This window comes from Mustelus asterias, chromosome 9 (genome assembly GCF_964213995.1).
Source record: "Mustelus asterias chromosome 9, sMusAst1.hap1.1, whole genome shotgun sequence".
Classification (NCBI taxonomy): Eukaryota; Metazoa; Chordata; class Chondrichthyes; order Carcharhiniformes; family Triakidae; genus Mustelus; species Mustelus asterias.
The window spans coordinates 87,508,407-87,530,102 of record NC_135809.1 but is presented as its reverse complement, the minus strand read 5'-3'; the positions used below and the strand labels follow the sequence as shown (position 1 = coordinate 87,530,102).

Here is a 21,696-nt window from a genome sequence, read left to right as displayed (position 1 = left end):
CCCTCCAAATGTCTCCTATTAATGCTCTTCTCCTGAAGCCATTACCCATGCTAAGAGAATCATGGTTGAGCTCAGCTTTGTCCTCACCCATTATCTCAACACTTACATTACCTTTTCACTGACAGATATAAAATGGTGCTAGGACAGACTGGAGAGCACATCCAATAGAGAATGATATCTTTTTATTTTAGGAGGTTTGTGTCACAGGAATTTAATGCCCATTCTGGGCATTAATGGAGGGATACAAAAGAGTGGTCTAGTTTGGACCAGGGAGCGGCGCGGGCTAATTGTTCCTTGTTTCTCGTGGAAGTGGAAATGACTAGGGTTGGGAAGCATTTTCCGATCAGGGCCATTGTGATCTCCTGGACTCGTTTCGATCGCCTCAGGGGGTCGGAGAGGAATTTCCCAGATTTTTTTTTCCCCATATTGGCCCTGGGGTTTTTCACTCTGGGTTTTCGCCTCTCCCTGGAGATCACATGGTCTGGAATGGGGGGGTGGGGGTGAGTTAATAGGTTGTAATGAACAAAGCATCGTAGCTGTGGGGGACAGCTCGGTGGATAGGATATTGGTATGTAGATAGGCTGGAAAATTGGGCGGGGATCCTGGATTCAGGATTCAATCCTGGACCAGCGCGGGCTTGGAGGGCCGAAGGGCCTGTTCCTGTGCTGTATTGTTCTTTGTTCTTTGTTCTATTCTCAGTTGCTCTGAAGAGATGGTGATGGGCCTTATTCATGAATTGTTGAACAGCTTGAACGACATTAGATTGCTAGACACTGATGGCGTTAAGGGGCAGAGGGGGAGTGTGGCATTGAGGCAGAGGATCAGTCATGATCCACATTGGTGGGGCAAGCTTGATGGGCCAAATGGACTACTATTTTTTATGTTCGATACGACTGATGCACTTGCGCAACCTCAGACCAGTTACAATTAACCATGTTGGTGTGGGAAAGGTGTCACATGAAGGCCAGATTAGTAAAGGTGCCAGCTTTCCTTCCTCAAAGTACAACAGTAAAATGGCTGTGTTTTTACACAAATCCAACAGTTCCTTGGCCATGTTGACCAGAAGCAGTTTTTTTTTTTAATTTCAAATTTTTAAAGAAACGATCATAGATTTGAATTCCTCCTCTCTGGATTATTAAGCTGAGCCCCTGACTGACTGACCAGTAACACGATCTGATCTACAACTGAGGTGATAGTGAGTAGAAGAGACATCTTTGGTAACTCATCTGGGTGATGAATGCAGATGTTTTGGCTTTAACTAACTGGACAGGAATTACACTGCCACAGTTTGACAGAGCCGCTTACCTCAGTTTGTCTATAGCATCGCTAAAGCTTTCAGATACAAAATACACTGGTTGATAAGTCTGATCCTGATAGGGCTGAATCGCAGTAGCGTCGGGGTCAAACTCCCGTAGCTCAGGTTAACCAGACAGAGCATGTTGTGCACAAAACATTTGTCCGATGAAATTCAGCCAACTTTAGCTATTGGTTGAAGTGTAATCGCAGGTTTGATATCTATTTCCATACGTTAAGGGACATGCAGATTTTTCAGAAAATTCCAAAGCCATATGGAATATTGCTCGTTATACAAAAAAGCAATACTTTATTCCTCTTCTCCAAATCATCCAAAACAGATGCATTTTGAAATACACTCCAGGTACTGATTCCTCACATCTAGCTGGGTTACAGATTCATGCAAACAGTCACCTAGTATCTTGTCAAATTCACACAATCCTTCATGCATAAACTCATAATAGCAAACTATTTGAATATTGGCACATCAGAACCAAACCCAATGCTTTCTTTACCTGATGCACATGGTGGGGCAAAATGGCAGGAGGAGTGCCTCATTAGGGCTCTTATCTGATTGCCCTCTTAAAATTTGCAAGTGTGTGAAACTGAGGATCAACACAATAGTAAATCATAGAATCATAGAAACCATACAGTACAGAAAGAGGCCATTCTGCCCATCGAGTCTGCACCGACCACAATCCCACCCAGGCCCGACCCCCATAACCCCCACAGATTTACCCCTCTAACCTACGCATCTCAGGACAGTAAGGGGTAATTATTTTTTTAGCATGGCCAATCAACCTAACCCGCACATCTTTGGACTCTGAATGTCTATCATATTAAAAGAGGAGACATGAACAAGTGATAATCAATGACTTTGTTGTCAGTGTGAGACCAACTTAATCTAATAATTTCCCAAGAATCTCCAATACTGGAGAGAGAGACCAGGCCAATTTGTGAGGTATTGACAATGAATAAGAAATAATTACTGGACTCGAGGGTTCACAAGATTGCAGACAAGTCAGATTATCAGGAGAAAGCTTGAAGGTTACACAATAACTGAGTTAACAGCAGTCAACCTGGATTCTGATGAGGACGGGGCTGCCTGATGAATCTCTACCACCTCTAAGATGGTAGCAATCTAGTGCACTGTGCAAACCCCTATAATGTGTTGTGAACTTGCAAAAGCCAAACTCAAAATTATGGGAATTCAGGATAAATCCTCATCTAAATTAGATGAAACATTGGGAAAGAACCAGAAAAAAACATTACTTTTGAAAATCACTTTGAAGTTGACAAAAAATATTATGCTGTAAGAATTGAGATTAAAAAAGGTACACATCACTCACAATTAGTTCACCGTAGGCAGACAGCAGACCAGCTCCATACGCTCTTATTTCACCATTTTGCTTGCACAGTCCAAACTCCACAGTAAACCAATATAACTGCAACAGGCAGGTTACAAAGAATAATTAACCAGCTTTGTTCAGTGCAGTGTGGGGGTGTAATGAGGTAATCTGCGTGGTGTTTGCTTTATATTGTTAATTTAAATTCTCAAATAAGCAATCAACATGAATTGCATGCAGGTGTGAATATTGTAAAGCTAACTGTGGAGAGCTTTTCAATTTCCTCTTCAGTTGCTCCGAGGGAGGCGAGGCCAATATTCTGAGATGACAGAAAGAATTAGAAGTTATTGTAATCATGGGCAAAAAAAAACTGACCATTCACTGATACTTTCCTTCTCAATTATTCAGGAGTTATGTTTTCCCCACATTGAGGCTCTCAAACAGCCTGGTCACCTGTTTCCCAGTGCAAAACCAATGATTTCCACCAATTAGAAGGACCAAGGCAGTAGGTGCATGGGAGCACCATTATCCCAGTGTTCCCTTCCAAGTCACCGTCCGAACTTGGGAAGTTTTTGCCATTCCTTCATCATTGCCAGGGCAGGAGCAAACTCCAAAATTAATTCCATTGCAATGCAATCTTGCTATAATACTGTATCTTCCTCTGCTTCATATATTTGTCCTATTTACCTGTAACAAATCGAGAGTATCCCATTCACGAGCAACCTTCTCTCTCTACTTTCACTTTTAAGCTAATAATCCTTTATCATTGACACCTGAATGAGATGAAAGTTTTTCTATTTGATCGATTAAAAGTCATAATTTTAATAATGTTTATTCAATCTCACATTAGCTTTCTCTGCTTCAGTGGAATCGTCCCTGTATCTCAAGATTCTCCTCCATATACGAGTGCGCTCTCATTCCTGGCTTCAACCTCTAAGCAGCATTAGCTCGCTGTAGTTTTAATGTCTGGAATCAGCGTCCATTACTTGAACTGTGGCCTCTTCATCCTGGTGTCCTAAGGATTATGGGGAAGGGAGAAGCAAGGACATTAGCTGATTAACAGTCTCTACGTGACAAGGAATTCCATGTCTCCTCGGTGTTTAAAGATAATGATCAAGGGGGCAAGGAAAAGGTTTTGACGAGACGGTTGATGTTCAAGTAGCTCTAGTAATTGAAATTGACTGAATATTCTACAATATCACAATGTGGAGTCTTTAGCAGCTGGATTGGTTAACTGTAAACATCCCAGTTGTAAGGAAGAGTTTGTCAGTTCTGATGCTATAGCTGCTCCACGATTGCAATTACTTTGATATGCCAAGTGATTAGAATACATTTATCATAACATACAGGTTAAAATTTTGACAGGCTCCTTACCTCAATGAACAGCTTCCACCTGTAAGAGATGCAGCAATGTGCTGGGGCTGCCAGTGTAATAGAATTTATCCCATCGATTTTGCAGGGTATATAGAACAGCATCCCGAGACAATGAAATAGTTATGACAAATACAACAGCTCCATAATTCAAGATATGATCAAATTCACACATCGGATAATTAGTCCCAATCCCATGCCCTTTTCCCATAGCCCTGTAAATATTTATTCAATTCCCTGTTGATTATCTGCTTCCACTTTCCTTTCAGATTGTGCATTTCAGATTATCACTTTTCATCTTTACAATTGCCTTCAATTTCTGTCTTCTAGTGTCAGAACTTTTGTCAGTCGCAACAGTTTATTTCTTAATCAATAAAATTCCTTATTTTTGAACACCTCTGCTAAATCTCCTTTCAATGTCCTCTGATCTGAGGAGAACTCCATTGTTTGTTGAGACCACAAGATGTAGGAGCAGAAGAAGGTCATTCAGCTCATCAAGTCCGCTCCACCATTCAACAAGATCATAATTGTTCAGATTTGATAATCCTCAGCTCCAATTTTCTGCCTTAGCCCCATAACCCTGGATTTCATTATTGATTAAAAATCGTGTTTATTTCAGCCAAGAACATTCTCAATGATGCAGCCTCTACAGCCCTCTGTAGTAAAGAGTTCACAGATTCAGTACCCTCTGAGGAAGAAATCCCACCACATCTGTCTTAAATACACAAATCTACTTTGAGATTATGTCCTCTGGCTCACGATAGGGCGGCACGATAGCACAGTGGTTAGCACTGCTGCTTCACAGCTCCAGGGTCCTGGGTTCGATTCCCGGCTCGGGTCACTGTCTGTGTGGAGTTTGCACATTCTCCTCGTGTCTGCGTGGGTTTCCTCCGGGTGCTCCGGTTTCCTCCCACAGTCCAAAGATGTGCGGGTTAGGTTGATTGGCCAGGTTAAAAATTGCCCCTTAGAGTCCTGGGATGCTTAGGTTAGAGGGATTAGTGGGTAAATATGTGGGGGTAGGGCCTGGGTGGGATTGTGGTCGGTGCAGACTCGATGGGCCGAATGGCCTCCTTCTGCACTGTAGGGTTTCTATGATTCTATGATTCATGACTCTCCCGAAAGGGGAAACAACCTCTCAGCATTGAGTCTGACAAGCCCCCCGAGAATCCTATATGTCTCAGTAAGGAGCCCTCTTATTCTACTAATCTCTAATGAATCCCAAGGCATTCTATTCATACATTAGGAACAAAAGAGTTGTCGGAGAAAATCGGACCTCTCGGGGACAAAGGAGGGGAATTATGCTTAGAATCCAAGGGAATAGGGGAGATCCTAAATGAATACTTTGCATCGGTATTCACAAAGGAGAGGGACGTGTTAACCGGGAGTGTCTCGGAGGGAGGTGTTGACCCGTTAGAGAAAATCTCCATTACAAGGGAGGACGTGTTAGGTTTTTTAGGGAACATTAAAACTGACAAAGCCCCAGGGCCTGATGGCATCTATCCTAGACTGCTCAGGGAGACGAGAGATGAAATTGCTGGGCCTCTGACGGAAATCTTTGTTGCTTCTTTGGACACGGGTGAGGTCCCTGAGGATTGGAGGATAGCAAATGTGGTCCTGTTGTTGAAGGAGGGTAGCAGGGATAACCCGGGAAATTATAGGTCGGTGAGCTTGACGTCCGTGGTAGGGAAGTTGTTGGAGAGGATCCTTAGAGACAGGATGTATGTGCATTTAGAACGGAACAATCTCATTAGTGACAGACAGCATGGTTTTGTAAGAGGGAGGTCGTGCCTTACAAATTTGGTGGAATTTTTTGAGGAAGTGACAAAAATGGTTGACGAAGGAATATATATATATATATATGCAAGTTTGCGGATGACACGAAGATGGCTGGACTTGCGGATAGCGATGAGCATTGTCGGGCAATACAGCAGGATATAGATAGGCTGGAAAATTGGGCGGAGAGGTGGCAGATGGAATTTAATCCAGATAAATGCGAAGTGATGCATTTTGGAAGAAATAAGGTAGGGAGGAGTTATACAATACATGGCAGAGCCATCAAGAGTATAGAAACACAGAGGGACCTAGGTGTGCAAGTCCACAAATCCTTGAAGGTGGCAACACAGGTGGAGAAGGTGGTGAAGAAGGCATATGGTATGCTTGCCTTTATAGGACAGGGTATAGAGTATAAAAGCTGGAGTCTGATGATGCAGCTGTATAGAACGCTGGTTAGGCCACATTTGGAGTACTGCATCCAGTTCTGGTCGCTGCACTACCAGAAGGACGTGGAGGCGTTAGAGAGAGTGCAGAGAAGGTTTACCAGGAGGGTCTTAGCTATGAGGAGAGATTGGGTAAACTGGGGTTGTTCTCCCTGGAAAGACGGAGAATGAGGGGAGAACTAATAGAGGTGTACAAGATTATGAAGGGGATAGATCGGGTGTACGGTGGGAAGCTTTTTCCCAGATCAGAAGTGACGATCATGTGGGGTCACGGGCTCAAGGTGAGAGGGGCGAAGTAAACTCAGATATCAGAGGGATGTTTTTTTACACAGAGGGTGGTGGGGGCCTGGAATGCGCTGCCAAGTAGGGTGGTGGAGGCAGACACGCTGACATCGTTTAAGACTTACCTGGATAGTCACATGAGCAGCCTGGGAATGGAGGGATACAAACGATTGGTCTAGTTGGACCAAGGAGCGGCACAGGCTTGGAGGGCCGAAGGGCCTGTTTCCTGTGCTGTACTGTTCTTCTTTAATACAGGCCCAACCTACTCAAACTCTTCTCATAAGAAAATCCCTTCCATGCATGAGACCAACCTAGTGAATCTTCACTAGACAGACTCCACTGCCAGTATATCTTTGGATAAGGGGACAAAACTATTCATAGTATTCCAGGTGTGGTCCAATTAATGCCTTGTATAGCTTTAGTAAAACTTTCCTATAGTTAGACCCTATATTTACATTCCATTCCCTTTGAAATAAAGGCTAACATTCCATTTGCCTTCCCCATTACCTGCTGAACTTGCATGCTAGCTTTTTGTAATTTATGCACGAGGACTCAAAATCTCTGCAGCCTGTCTGTTTAAATAATATTCAGCTTCTTTCTTCTTCCAAAGTCCATAACTTCACATTTCCCTACATTATATTCCAACTGTTGAGTTTTAGCCCACTCACTTCACTTGTTTATTTCCTTCTGTAGACTCATCCTCACCACTTTCCTTCCCCCTATTTTTGGGTCATCCGCAAACTTGGTAATTGTACTCTCATCCAAGTCATGAATATATATTGTAAATAATTGTGGCCCCCAACACTGATCCCTGTGGCACTCCACTAGTTACAGGTTGCCATCCTGAAAATGCCCCTCCTATCCCAACTTTCTGTCTTCTATTAATTAGCCAATCCTCTATCTATGCTAATATACTACCACCAACACCATGGCCTATTATTTTGTGTGGTACCTTATCAAATGTTTCATGGATTTCCAAGTATATTACATCTGCTGGTTCCCCTTTATCTATCCTATTCATTACCACCTGTTAGAGGAAATTAGGATCATCTGGTACTGAAAGACTGATAAAGTGTAGACTAATTTAGAAATAAATATAGTACAGAAAAAGTATTAAATACCTGGAATTAGAGGTACAGTTACATAGAAACACAAACATTGTTGAGATTTTATGTATTTTTGAAATATTCTGTACACCTTGGCCAAATACAGACTGCTCCAAGCTGTAATGGGATGAAAGCTAAGTGAGATGAACCACATTCTTTAAGAACAATAGAGCCACAAAGCACAGTTTCAGTATAGGTTACAAGTTCCCAGACACTAACATGAATGGGGCAATTTAATTTCTACTAATAAGTGCTTAGCAGACAGTGAGAACAAGAACTTTTGAACTCTTACGACCCACATAATTGAGAGACAGTGGGAATGGTATCTTTGAACTCTTACCTACATAACTGAAGTTGCTAAGAAACAAGTGGGCAGGAGTTTCTGGATTCTCTGGACCAATGAATTCTCATGCTGACAGAAAGTAGGTCGTAATTGGCCAACATAAATAATCCATATTAACGTGATTGGTCCATCCTATTAAGGTGGACAGAATAGGCGGGCAGATGATTTCTGAAAAAGTATAATTGTAAAATATCTTGATAATATAATTAGAGTAATTTGAGCTGTGTCAAAGTGCTGTCCCTCCATGGTGGAACCAGACCTGGACAATAAAGTCTTCAAACCAGAATTACTGTCTCCAGTCAGTTGTTTATATTTGTTGAGCTGTATTAATAAAGAGAAACCTCCCGCATGAAACCAGCAAAATACATAGGTCTCTGAAAAACCCCTACTCCACTTCAAAGAATTCTAATAAATTTGTCAGGCATGATTTCCCCTTCATGAAACCCTGCTTACTCTGTTTGATTATGTTACATATTTTTAAATGTTCTGCCAATACATCTTTTATAAATGGATTCTTAACATTTTCCCAATGACAGGATGTTAAGCTAACAGGCCGAAGGCTACCTGGTTTTGTCTCCCTCCCTTTTCAAATAAGGAATTGGCAGTTTTCCAATTCTGCAACTTTTCCTGAATTTAAGGATTCACCACCGGTGCATCCACTAACTCTGTAGCTACTTTCTTTAATATCCTGGGATGTAACCCACCAGAACTCAGGGCCTTATCTGCCTTTGCCCCATCAGTTTCCCTAGTGACAGTTATTGTATTTATTTCCTCCCACCTTTTGCCCCTTATATGCTTGTTAGTTTGCCCTCATATCTTCTCCCTCTATCATTTTTAGTCATCCTTTGTTGGTTTTTAACATATTCTGAATCCTTACCATTAGCTTTTACGACATAGTATTAAACTGGTGAGGAAAAAACATACAATCTTTGACTTCCTTGGTTATCCCTAGTTAATTTATCCCCTTCCTAGAATCCTTCTTTCTCACTAGGATTTATCTTTGTTGCGAGTCATGAACTATTTTCATAAATGTCTACCATTGCTAATCAATCATATTTTCTGCTAAACTCCTTTTCAAGTCCACTCCAGCCAATTCTGGCCTCATTCCTCCAGAATTACCCCTATTTAAGTTCAGCACAGTGATTCTGATGTGTATGTCTCACGCTCATGCTGAATGCTAAATTCTACCATGTTATGGTCACTTTTTCCTATGGGTTCTGTTACTCAGATTTTTTATCAAACCTGCTTCATTATACATTACCAGATCGAAAATAGCCTGATCACTGGTTGGATCCACAACATTGTTCTAGGAAACTGTCCCTAATGCACTCTATAATTCTTCCTCATAGCTACCTCTGCCAATTTGTTTTTCTCAATCCATAGGTAAATTAAACTAACCCATTATTAAGGTACTACCTTTTTTTACATGCCCTTATTATCTGTCCTACAATATAGCCACTGTTAAGGCACCTATTGACTACTCCCACCAGTGTCTTCTTCCCCTCGTTACTTTTCTTCGCCTGCATGGATCCTACATCTTAGAACCATAGAATCCCTACAATGCAGAAAGAGGCCATTGAGTCTGCACCAACTCTCCAGAATAGCATCCCACCACTATCAGATCATATCAGTTAACAATTTGTGCTATCAATTCATTTATTTTGTGCCCAATACGAATTGCATTTAAGTTTTGGCTTTTACCATTTTTGCCCTCCTTGACTCTTTGCTGCTTTTATGTTTGTACACTCTGTCCCTTCCTGTCACAGTCTGGGAATCATTACCTAAATAACTGTCTTACTTTGTCAGCCTATCGATTCCCTCTCCAGAACCTCCCCCCCCCCCCATTTACTTTAAAGCCATCTGTGTTTCATTAGTTATGCGGTTTGCAAGAACACTTGTCCCAGTATGGTTCAGACATTGGCCATCTCAACAGTTCAGGCTCCACTTTCCCCAATACGGATGTCAACTCCCCATGAACTGAAATCCACTTCTCCTACACCAGTCTTTGGGCCATGGATTCATCTCTCTAATTTTATGTACCCTGTGCCAATTTGCACACAGTTTAGGTAATAATCCAGAGATTATAACCTTGGAGGTTCTGTTGTTTAATTTAGTACCTAGCTCCTCAAACTCTATGCAGAGCCTCTTTCCTCATTTTACCTATGTCGTTGGTACCTACATGGACCACAACAATGAAATCCACCATCTCCCACTGCAAATTCCTCTCTAGCCCTGAACAGATGTCCTGAATCCTGGCACAGGGCAGATAACACAGCTGCTGGACTCTGGCTTTTTGAGCAGAGGAGTGTCAATCCCCCTCACTACACCATCTCATACTACCATTTTATTCTTATGTTGCGCGCCCCCACTTTGAATGGCTTCCTGGCTATGGTGCCATGACCAGTCAGCCCATCCACCTTGCAGCCCTCACTCTCATCCAAACAAGCTGAGAGAATCTTAAACTTGTGGGCAGCATGGTGGCACAGGGGTTAGCACTGCTGTCTGACAGCACCAGAGTCCCGGGTTCAATTCCGGCCTTGGGTCACTGTCTGTGTGGAGTTTGCACTTTCTTCCTGTGTCTGCGTGGGGTTTCCTCCAGGTGCTCCATTTTCCTCCCACAGTCCAAGGATGTGCGGGCGGGTTAGGTCGATTGGCCATGCTAAATTGACCCTAGTGTTGGGGGATTAGCAAGGTAAATGTGTGGGGTTACGGGAATAGGGCCGAGGGGGGGGGGGGGGGGAAGGAATTGTGGTCGGTACAGACTATGGGCCGAATGGCCTCCTTCTGTACTGTAGAGATTCAATGATTCTATTCTCTAATTCTGTTGGACAATTACAGGTGCTGACACACCTGCAGTTCTGCCCTATACATTCCCTTAGAGTCACACTCTTCTGTCCCTGACCACTTTCCAATGCAGAAGATCCTATCCTAAGGGGTGTAATAGCCTCTTGAAATAAAGCACCCAGATAACTCTCTCCCTCCCTGATATGTTGTAGTGTCTGCAGCTCAGTCTCCAGCTCAATAACACTGAGCCAAAGTTTCACAAGCTGCAAACACTTACTGCAGATGTATTTGTTCTGGATTACAATGTTATCCAGGAGTTCCAACCTTGACATATCATCTGTCCTGCCATCCTTAATGTATTTTAAATAATTGTTTAAATTAATTTTCAACTTACAAAAGAACAGTTTCTATATTTTAAACTTCAGGAATTGAATAATCCATAAACGCTTACTAAGTATTCTTAAAGAATATTTATTAGTGTCGCAAATATGCTTATTTTAACACTGCAATTAAGTTACTGTGAAAATCCCCTAGTCGTCACACTCTGACGCCTGTTGAGGTACACCGAGGGAGAATTTAGCATAGCCAATGCACCTAACCAGCACATCTTTTGGACTGTAGGAGGAAACCGAAGCACCCAGAGGAAACCCACACAGATGCAGGGAGAACATATAGACTCTGCATAGGCAGTGACCGAAGCCAGAAATTGAACCCAGGTCCCTGGCACTGTGAGGTAGCAGTGCTAACCACTGTGCCATCTATTCACCAGCTACACTTACAGCAAGGCAAGATCATTTTCTGAATAGTGAGAAAAAAAAAAATCAGAAAGCAAAAATCAAAAAACACATCTTTTCCCTCTGCACCGAATTTCAACTTTCCCAAATATACTCACTTGGACTGTTTCACTCAACATGTGGCCTCTCCCACTGCTTATGCTCCACTTACTTTTCATGTACTTGCAACAGTCCCCGTTTTATACAGAGCTGAGACAACTCACTCTCCAGCATTGCTTCTTGTTACATTAATCAATACCTGTTGAAGCCATGTTCAGGGAAATGATTTTCAGGTGACAATCAGCTGCTTGTCAAGCTAGGCTCCTTAACTTAAAAATGATTTACCAATTAAATTTTACCAGGTAAGTTCCCGAGCAATGGCTTCGGCCCCCAAATGCATCCCATGGGCACCTATTAAACCCACTTACACTCACAAATGCGGCTGAAAAGTCCAAATAGCAACTTATTAACCAATGCAGTACAACAGGGTGACCACCAGAGAGCAGCACTGTGTTCCACTTAAAGGAGACAAGCACATGCTAACGTAATTAAATTAATTACTTGTTTATGGTGCTTTTTATACATTTTATGAAATGACCACCAAGTTGTGCACTGTTTTAAACCCTCGGGAAAGGGTAGAGCTTAACCACTTACCAGATTCCAGTCAAAAAGTTAACTTTTTCCCTGTCATAGAGTAACAAGCAATCCTGAGGGTGAGAAATATAGAAAAAGCAAAGGGAAATAATAAGCTTCAACTCCCCCTTTACCAAACTCCAAGCTTGCACTCTAAGCCATGATGCACTCCGTTAGCTCATGGCTACACTGAAGACTTTGAATTTGCAGAGAACTGAACTGGCGCTACTGTCTCTACAGGAACCAGATTAAACAACTTAGTTAATTACCTTCTCAGCTCCCACAGCTGAGAGTTCATTTACCTTGGCCAACTGCTAGAAAGAACTTCTGCTTACACCGTACTTTCCATTTACTGCTAATTACAGACTAGATTAAATTTTAACAGCACATCTAATAACAAGATTAGCACTTTAAACTCCCTGCTTACCAAACTCCAAGCTGACATTCTGAGCCTTGGTGCATTACCATAGGACCATAGAAAATTACAGCTCAGAAACAGGCCTTTTGGCCCTTCTTGTCTGTGCCGAACCATTTTATGCCTAGTCCCACTGACCTGCACTTGGACCATATCCCTCCACACCCCTCTCATCCATGAACCCGTCCAAGTTTTTCTTAAATGTTAAAAGTGACCCCGCATTTACCACTTTATCCGGCAGCTCATTCCACACTCCCACCACTCTCTGCGTGAAGAAGCCCCCCCTAATATTCCCTTTAAACTTTTCTCCTTTCACCCTTAACCCATGCCCTCTGGTTTTTTTCTCCCCTAGCCTCAGCGGAATAAGCCTGCTTGCATTCACTCTATCTATACCCATCAAAATCTTATACACCTCTATCAAATCTCCCCTCAATCTTCTACGCTCCAGGGAATAAAGTCCCAACCTATTCAATCTCTCTCTGTAACTCAGCTTCTCAAGTCCCGGCAACATCCTTGTGAACCTTCTCTGCACTCTTTCAATCTTATTTACATCCTTCCTGTAACTAGGTGACCAAAACTGTACACAATACTCCAAATTCGGCCTCACCAATGCCTTATATAAACTTACCATAACATTCCAACTTTTATACTCGATACTCCGATTTATAAAGGCCAATGTACCAAAGGCACTCTTTATGACCCTATCCACCTGTGACGTCACTTTTAGGGAATTCTGTACCTGTATTCCCAGATCCCTCTGTTCAACTGCACTCTTCAGAGTCCTACCATTTACCCTGTACGTTCTTCTTTGGTTTGTCCTTCCAAAGTGCAATATCTCACACTTGTCTGTTCACTTGTGCACTCCATTGTCTGTTACTGTACTTGATAAATATTCACAACAAACCTGAGAAACTTGAGCAAATGACTTGTCAGCCAACATGGGCACATGTCCCAGTAGCTCATGGCAGCAATCCTTATATGTAAAGAGTACAGGGCGGCACGGTGGCGCAGTGGTCAGCACTGCTGCTTCACAGCTCTAGGGTCCCCGGTTCGATTCCTGGCTCGGGTCACTGTCTGTGTGGAGTTTGCACATTCTCCTCATGTCTCCGTGGGTTTCCTCCGGGTGCTCCGGTTTCCTCTCACAGTCCAAAGATGTGTGGGTTAGGTTGATTGGCCATGCTAAAATTGCCCCTTAGTGTCCTGAGATGCGTAGGTTAGAGGGATTAACGGGTAAAATATGTAGGGATATGGGGGTAGGGCCTGGGTGGGATTGTGGTTGGTGCAGACTCGATGGGCCGAATGGCCTCCTTCTGCACTGTAGGGTTTCTATAATTTCCAGTAAGAAGATCAATGTCACCCAATTTTGTAATTGTCCCTCCATCTTAATATGCTCTACAATGGACAATTCTTCACGATGCTGTTTGTTTCTCTTTCCCTTGGAGACTGAGGTTATGGGACAGACAATGCCTCTGGCATCACATGTCCCTGAGTTACACTAAATCACAATGCATAATAATAAATTAGCAGCAGTTTTGTTGTGGAAAATTTGAACTTTTGATTTTTCAGTTTGTAAGCAGATAAAATTGATACAGGGAATATAGAGGTCTAGAAATTCGGTGAGATGTGCCCATTTTTCTGGCACTAAATCATTGCCTGAGCCTCCAATATGGCAGGGAAGAAACACACATTCATTGTATGGGCAAATAAAATAGGGGATCAGGAGCCTCAGCTGAAACAAGTGTTATCAAATCTGCATTTGCAAATAAGGGGCCTATGTCTGTTTGAGGCCCAGTCTGCAATATTGGTTTGCTTAATTGAGCCAGCTAGCCATGGCATCAGCTGCATTCTGGAACACCAGCCCTACATGCAGCCTAACAAGCTTTCGTTAAAGAGGCCATGGCGGGCATCCACTGGAAAGGATTAAAAATTCTTACAATAATGTGGAGCTGGGAGGAGAGCTTCTCACATTCAAACTGTCTGCTTCTCGGCCTTCTGGCTAAGATCAAGTGTAGTATGGATTGGATGCTGCACTTGGTTGAGGTCATTAGGTTACATTGAAACTTCATATGTTTCATATGAAGCAATTTTTAAAAGCGGTATCTTGGCCTTTTGGCTAAGATGCAAATGAGATCAAGTCTTGGAGGAGGAATTGCTTTCCCTCCTCCAATCAGCTTGGCTCATGTAGATCAGGCCCAGGACAGGGTAAATGGTCGCTTGCCCTGTCTTGCCAGCCTGGATCGGGAATGTCTCAACTTGTTGAGACTCTGAATTGGACTTGATTTGATTGAATTGGAAAAGTATTTTAAAAAACTGTCCAGGTTGTTGATGGCCACTGTTTGCCCTCCACCACACTGATCCTCCTGATCACTCCCTCCCAGTTTCCCTCCATCCACCTGCCCACTCACTGCCCCATTTTATTCTGCTTCTTGAAAAACCACTGCCAGCATTGTAGTTGCCTATTGGTTGAATCCTGTTCTCCAATGAGCTGCCTGGGGATGTCCAACAGGTGGCACCGATCACCAGTTGAATGACAATGAGGCCAAGGGAACAAAATAAGGTGAGAACTGGGCCTATCCATGGATCATTTCCTGCAGCTCCTCTTTTTTGCACAAAGTTTTGTCCACCAGCAACTTTAGGACATCTCTCCTGATGCATCAGGCAAATTCCTGATCAGCATTGAACTGAACCTCTTTCAGCCAAAGTGTTCACTAGATTGATTCCTGGATTGAGAGGCTGAGTAAATTGGGCCAATTCTCTGGAGTTTAGGACATTTCATTAAAAGATTAAAGATTTTGAAGGGGCATCAAAGATTGTTTCCTCAGACAGGGGAATCAAGAAGGGGGCTCAGCCTCAGGGTAAGGTGTCAATGATTTAGGACTGACTTGAGGAGAAGTTTCTTCACCCAGAATTCTCTACTGCAGAGGATTGCGGATTCTCCATCAAGACTGAGATTGATTTTTGATCTCTCAGAGAATCAAGGGCTGGGGGCATGTGCTAGAAAGTAGAGTTGAGGTGGAAGGCATTGTATTTGATGGGAAAGCAGGCTCGAGGGACTGAATTGAGGGGCAGGAATTGGGTGGAATTTTACTGGCTCACCCCATCCTTCGATGGGTGGAGTGAGCCAGTAAAATTGCGCAAGAGCTGAGAAACCGATTTCTTGGTTCTCGCGATTTTACGCGAGCTGGATTTCCGGCGAGGTCAGCCTCTTTCCGGATATGGGTGAGAGGCTGAATTATTTATTTAAATATATTTGAATATGAATTTACATGTGTTTAATGAACCCGACACTCAATTGTCCGGGCTCTCTTGCCTCTATGATCTCACCAGGAGAGGTTCTCTCCAAAGAGGAAAACACCTCCATGTACGGGGAACATTTGTGTTGGCTCGTGGAACTGGAGGCCATTGAGGGAGGCTGAGCCAAGGGGTGCCCCTTGGACATGCCAGCCTAACAGTGCCAGCCTGGCACCTTGGCACTGCCAACTTGGCATCTGGACAATACACAGGCACCTTGACACTGCCCACTGGGGCCTATTTAGGGGCAAGACCGATTTGGGGACAGAGCCTATGGAACAGCACAATTTGTGGGGGGGAGGGGGGCCACTGCAGATGCGATTGGATCAGGGGAATGGGGGCCACTGCTGCTCTGCAAATGTGATCGGATCAGGGAGGGGTTGTGCAATCAGTCTGGCAACAGGGGTTTGGGGCAGCGGGGGCATTGTGGGGCTCATGATCGGCTGCAGGCCTCAGCAATTGCAGATGTGGGAAGGGGGGTGGGGGTGGGGGGGGGGGGGGGGTTGGTTCAGGCTGGCTCCAGCAGCAGATGCCTGACATCTCTCTCTCTCTGTCTGTCAGACCCCTGCTGCTGAAATTGCGCATGTTCAGCATCAGTGGTGTGCACATGTGCAGTAGCCCCCTCTACAGACTGGCTGGTGAATTAAGCCGAGCCCACTGCCTTCAGCAGCTAGAAACATTCGACACCATTTTTCCAATGACTAAATATGTAAGATTGGGCGTGAAAACTTGCCCAAAAAACAGATCAGTAACTCTCCCATTTTCACGCTAGCTGGACACTTAGAGTCATTCTCGTAAAATTCCACCCATTGTTTGAGAGAAGATTTTGAAGTGCGCCTTTTAAAAGGGGAGTGTGGAAACATTCATGTGACAATCATACTGGGGAATTTGAGGAGAGATCCACAAAAGATCAATGGAGTGGCACCTGCCATTTGGTTTCAGAGTGAGGGTTATCCTTGAAACGTGCACATTTATGAAGGTAAAGGGGAGTAACTTTTCATGTTTAATAAATGTTTTATTAAAAACTAATTGACAGTCCTGTGATTCTGTTCCTCCATGTTATCTAAAAACAATTAAGGTCTTCTGAACCTGTGTTCCAATCAGGGACCTTCATAACTTCAGCTGTGATCATAACGTGTGAAAGCATGACTTCTGGGAATTTTAAAAAACTTTGTTTTTTTTTGGTTATGGGAAAACTGACAATTCCCTTCTAAATTCTGGCTTCTGGTTTCCAACACTATGCAGCATGTGGGCAGGTGTCTGGACCTATGTCCGAGCACATGTACACAAAAGTCCTTTGTGGTCACTGTCAGTGTGGCCTGCACCAAGTATAACTCCAGTCTGACAGCTTTGTATCTGACATGGAATTAATTATATTCCTCATCTGGGACCAGTGAATTATCTGGGTTGGATTTTACAGCCACAAATTGGACCCACCCCTACCTCACTCCCAGCGTTTATATAAAATACAGCGTGATGCTATCAGATTGGCAATCCTGTGTCATCCTGCCAGTCTCTGATATTATGGAAGGCCGGCTGTGGCTCCCCTGTTGTAATTTTTACCATTGATTCCTATATTTAAAAAGCTCAATATTCAAATGGTGGCTCACAAATGTGGGTCTTCAGTATCATTGGAAGCTTGCTCGCCATTTTGAACAAAAGGAGTTAATAAACTGCTGAGCCTGTTATTGACTGTAATCTTACATTGTCCCTCCATTTTCAGTAGACACATGGGAAAAACATTGGGAGTGATTTCCACCAGGTATGAGAAGGTTGAACAAGGGCTAATGAAAGGAGCAGCAAGCGGGACTATTTAAGCAGCAGAGTTTACTGGTGAAGGAGCCTTTGGACTGGACTACTCTTTATTTATTCACTGTTTCTAAGCTGCCAGAAAAAAAAATGAGACCGTGAGAGAGGAGGTGACTGAGAGACAGGATATCCTCGAGAGTGAGGACTCCAGCAGAGGAACTAGAGCTTGCTGTCTCCTTGGGGATTGTACAAAATGGAGGAGGTTCCTCCAATGAGGTGGAAAGGAGGAGAAAGAGACAGAGGACAGGTGTAGCCTGTAGTCCAGGCAGGTGAGAGACCTGCTGCTGTGCATGGGCCAGAACAAGACAAACAATAAAGCTCCAGTATGTGGTAGAAAAAGACACTACACTGCGCAGAAAGTCTACGGGCAAAGGATTAAATAGTTTTAGCTCTCAGAGGACCAGTGTCTTCACAGACTCCGTCTCTTCAGGGAGACAATCAGTTCCCTTTGTGAATTGCTGGCTGGGGGGATCAGTTCAAAATGTGTTGCTGACTATCCAATGCCTGTCACTCTCAAGCTAAACAGTGACCTTGAACCTTTATGCATTGGAGTCATTCCAGGCACCAGCTGGAGGCCTTTGCGATATATCTCAAGCTTCAGCTCACCATTGTATCAAGGTAGTGATGGGTGTAATGTTTAGGTGAACAAATGAATTCATTTATTTCAGCACAAGAGAGCCAGAGACTTTACATATATTGCTGGATTCCTCAAAGTTCAAAGTGTGACAGATTGCACACATGTGACCAGCGAAGCTCCATTGGCACAACCGATGGAGGCCATGGTGGGTTAAATTGATGGCAACTTCCAGTCCCGCCCGAGATGCCTGATTCAGTATTGGATCTCTCCTTCCCTACATTAGTTGTGCACTTCCCGCCAGCAGTTGTTAATTGGTTGTCTGCGCTTGAGTGGAGTGGGAGTGAGTGGACCACGCACTTCCCACTCTGCCTCCCTCACTCTGCTGGGAATTGTAAAGTCCAGCCCATGTGTCTGCAGTCTGTCTCTGCATGAAACTGAGATCAATAGTATTACAGCAGAGTTTGCTTCACTTTTAAAAGACTGAAGACGAATGATATGTCTTATTATGTTACAAGTCATGTTACAGGATAATGCCTATAGATTCAAACAGTGAGCTTCAACTGATGAGTTGATGCACTGATGAATCAGCCATGAACCTATTGAATGGTGAAGCAGGCTTGAGGGGCTGAATGGCCTGCTCCTGTTCCTATTTCTTATGATCATCTCAAATTCTTTAAGTCCAATATTGGCACCCATGTTTTCAACTCTCTGGTTTCAAAGTTCCTCAGTTCCCTCCCGAACCTCTTTACCTCTCCATATCCTCCAAGACCCGGCTTAAAATATACTTCTTTGACCAAGTGTCACCTGTTGTAATGTCTTCTTTATATGCTGTATCAATTTGCTGTTTGATAACACGCTTGCAAACTGCCTGAGGATGTTTTACCATGTGTTAAAGGTGAGATATAAATGTAATGTCTTTTTAATCCAAATGTTTCAAATGTTATATCTCAATGATTGGATTTCAAAATATAATCCAGTGCAAACCTTTCAAGAAGCTGGAGACATCCTCAAGTTGGGGGATGTTGTCTTTGTTGTAATGGCATTGTTTCTCCAGCAGTCTGAAGGCCTCCACGTGTTCAGCACAAGCATGTGTTGGATACAGAGTCTTCAGGTTCGTATACACTTCTCTCCTGGACAGCAACATGTCAAAAAGATTAACAATGAATGCAGTTAACTCAACAAACATCAGACTTTTCCAAGGTATTTTGTTATGTTGCTGGTCTAACAAGTTACTTGGTTCTTTGGTGCTGATTTCTTCTTCCTTACCAAGCTACTGATGTAATTAAGATAATGTTAAATATAACAGTATAACTGACATGGAGATTATGGGACACCAGAGTGCTGCGGCTCCCCTGTTGTGATTTTTACCTTTGATTCTCATGTTTATAAAGCTCAATATTCAAAGGTCACAAATGTTGGTCTTCAGTATCATTGGGCCTTTGGAGGTCAGTAACAATACACCAGGCTCGGCCGTTAAATGTATGAGATTTCCTTTATAGTAATTAATAGAAAGAAAAGACATCGACCTTAATTTTACACTGAGGTCAATGGGACACATTCACCCTTGTGGACTACTAAGATTAATTGACATAGTATAGGCCTACAATCAGCTTGGAACATTCCTGATCAGGAGTCTATTTGACCAATGGCAATACACCTTTACTGTAGTACATCTATAATGTCGTAATGGGGCTGCACAGTGGCACAGTGGTTAGCACCACTGCCTCACAGTGCTAGGAGCCTGGGTTCAATTCCAGCCTTGGGTCACTGTCTGTGTGGAGGTTGCACGTTCTCCCCGTGTCTGCGTGGGTTTCCTCTGGGTGCTCTGGTTTCCTCCCACAGTCCAAAGATGCGCGGGTTAGGTTGATTGGCTGTGCTAAATTGCCTTTTAGTGTCAGGGGGTAGGCAGGGTAATAAGTGGGGTTACAGGGATAGGGCCTGGGTGGGATTGTGATTGGTACAGACCCTATGGGCCAAATGATCTCTTTCTTCACTGTCGGGATTCTATGATTAATGTGGAGAAACAGATACAGCAAAGTCGCACAAAAAATACAATGAGATAAATGAACAGATATTATGTTTTTGTGATATTTGGGGGGGGGATTCACCGACCTCGCCATGCCATTGGTAGATCCAACTGGTCCTGAAGAATAGTGTACAGGCCTATACATCCATTTCACACCCAGCACTAGACAATTTGCGAATCTCCCGCTCCTTCCTAATGGTGCGAACTGGATTGTGCCCAAATGGGTGCTTGTTTGATTAGCATATTTAGCTTGTCCCAGTGATGCTCCCTTTTTACCTTTTCAGTGCACCTTTCATCCTGAACTGTGGGCATTGTTGTAGTCCCAGCATTGACCACCGCTCCCAGTGGTACTGCTGGGACAAGAGAGTCGTCAGCCAATGAAATAGCCCAGTGGGAATGGAAGTCTCATCTTTAACCAGTTAATGCTCCACCAAGAATTAAATCCCTGTGAACCAAACTGCCAGAACATAGAACATTACAGCGCAGTACAGGCCCTTCGGCCCTCGATGTTGCACCGACCAGTGAAACCAACCTAAAGCCCCTCTAATCTACACTATTCCAATATCATCCATATGTTTATCCAATAACCACTTGAACGCTCTCAATGTTGACGAGTCCACCACTGCTGCAGGCAGGGCATCCCACGCCCTTACTACTCTTTGAGTAAAGAACCTACCTCTAACATCTGTCCTATATCTCTCACCCCTCAATTTAAAGCTATGTCCCCTCGTGCTAGCCAACACCATCCGAGGAAAAAGGCTCTCACTATCCACCCTATCTAATCCTTTGATCATCTTGTATGCCTCTATTAAGTCACCTCTTAACCTTCTTCTCTCTAACGAAAACAAACTCAAGCCCCTCAGCCTTTCCTCATACGATTTTCCCACCCACCATACCAGGCAACATCCTGGTAAATCTCCTCTGCACCCTTTCCAACACTTCCACATCTTTCCTATAATTCGGTGACCAGAACTGTACGCAATACTCCAAATGCGGCCGCACCAGAGTTTTGTACAGTTGCAGCATGACCTCCTGACTCCGAAACTCAATCCCTCTACCAATAAAAGCTAACACACCGTACGCCTTCTTAACAACCCTATCAACCTGGGTGCCAACTTTCAGGGATCTATGCACATGGACACCCAGTTCCCTCTGTTCATCCACACTACCAAGTATCTTACCATTAGCCCAGTACTCTGTATTCCTGTTACTCCTTCCAAAGTGAATCACCTCACACTTTTCCGCATTAAACTCCATTTGCCACCTCTCAGCCCAGCTCTGCAGCTTATCTATGTCCCTCTGTAACCTGCCACTTCCCTCCGCACTGTCTACAACTCCACCGACTTTAGTGTCATCCGCAAATTTACTAATCTATCCTTCCATGCCCTCATCCAAGTCATTAATAAAAATGACAAACAGCAGTGGCCCCAA

General features: G+C 43.5%; 2 pseudogenes; one reads left to right on the top strand and one right to left on the bottom strand.

Moving 5' to 3' along the window:
• LOC144499258 (tyrosine 3-monooxygenase-like) overlaps positions 1 to 21,696 on the bottom strand; it is a 63,067-nt pseudogene that overhangs the window by 2,470 nt on the left and 38,901 nt on the right.
• LOC144499398 (U2 spliceosomal RNA) lies at positions 14,539 to 14,742 on the top strand (annotated as a pseudogene).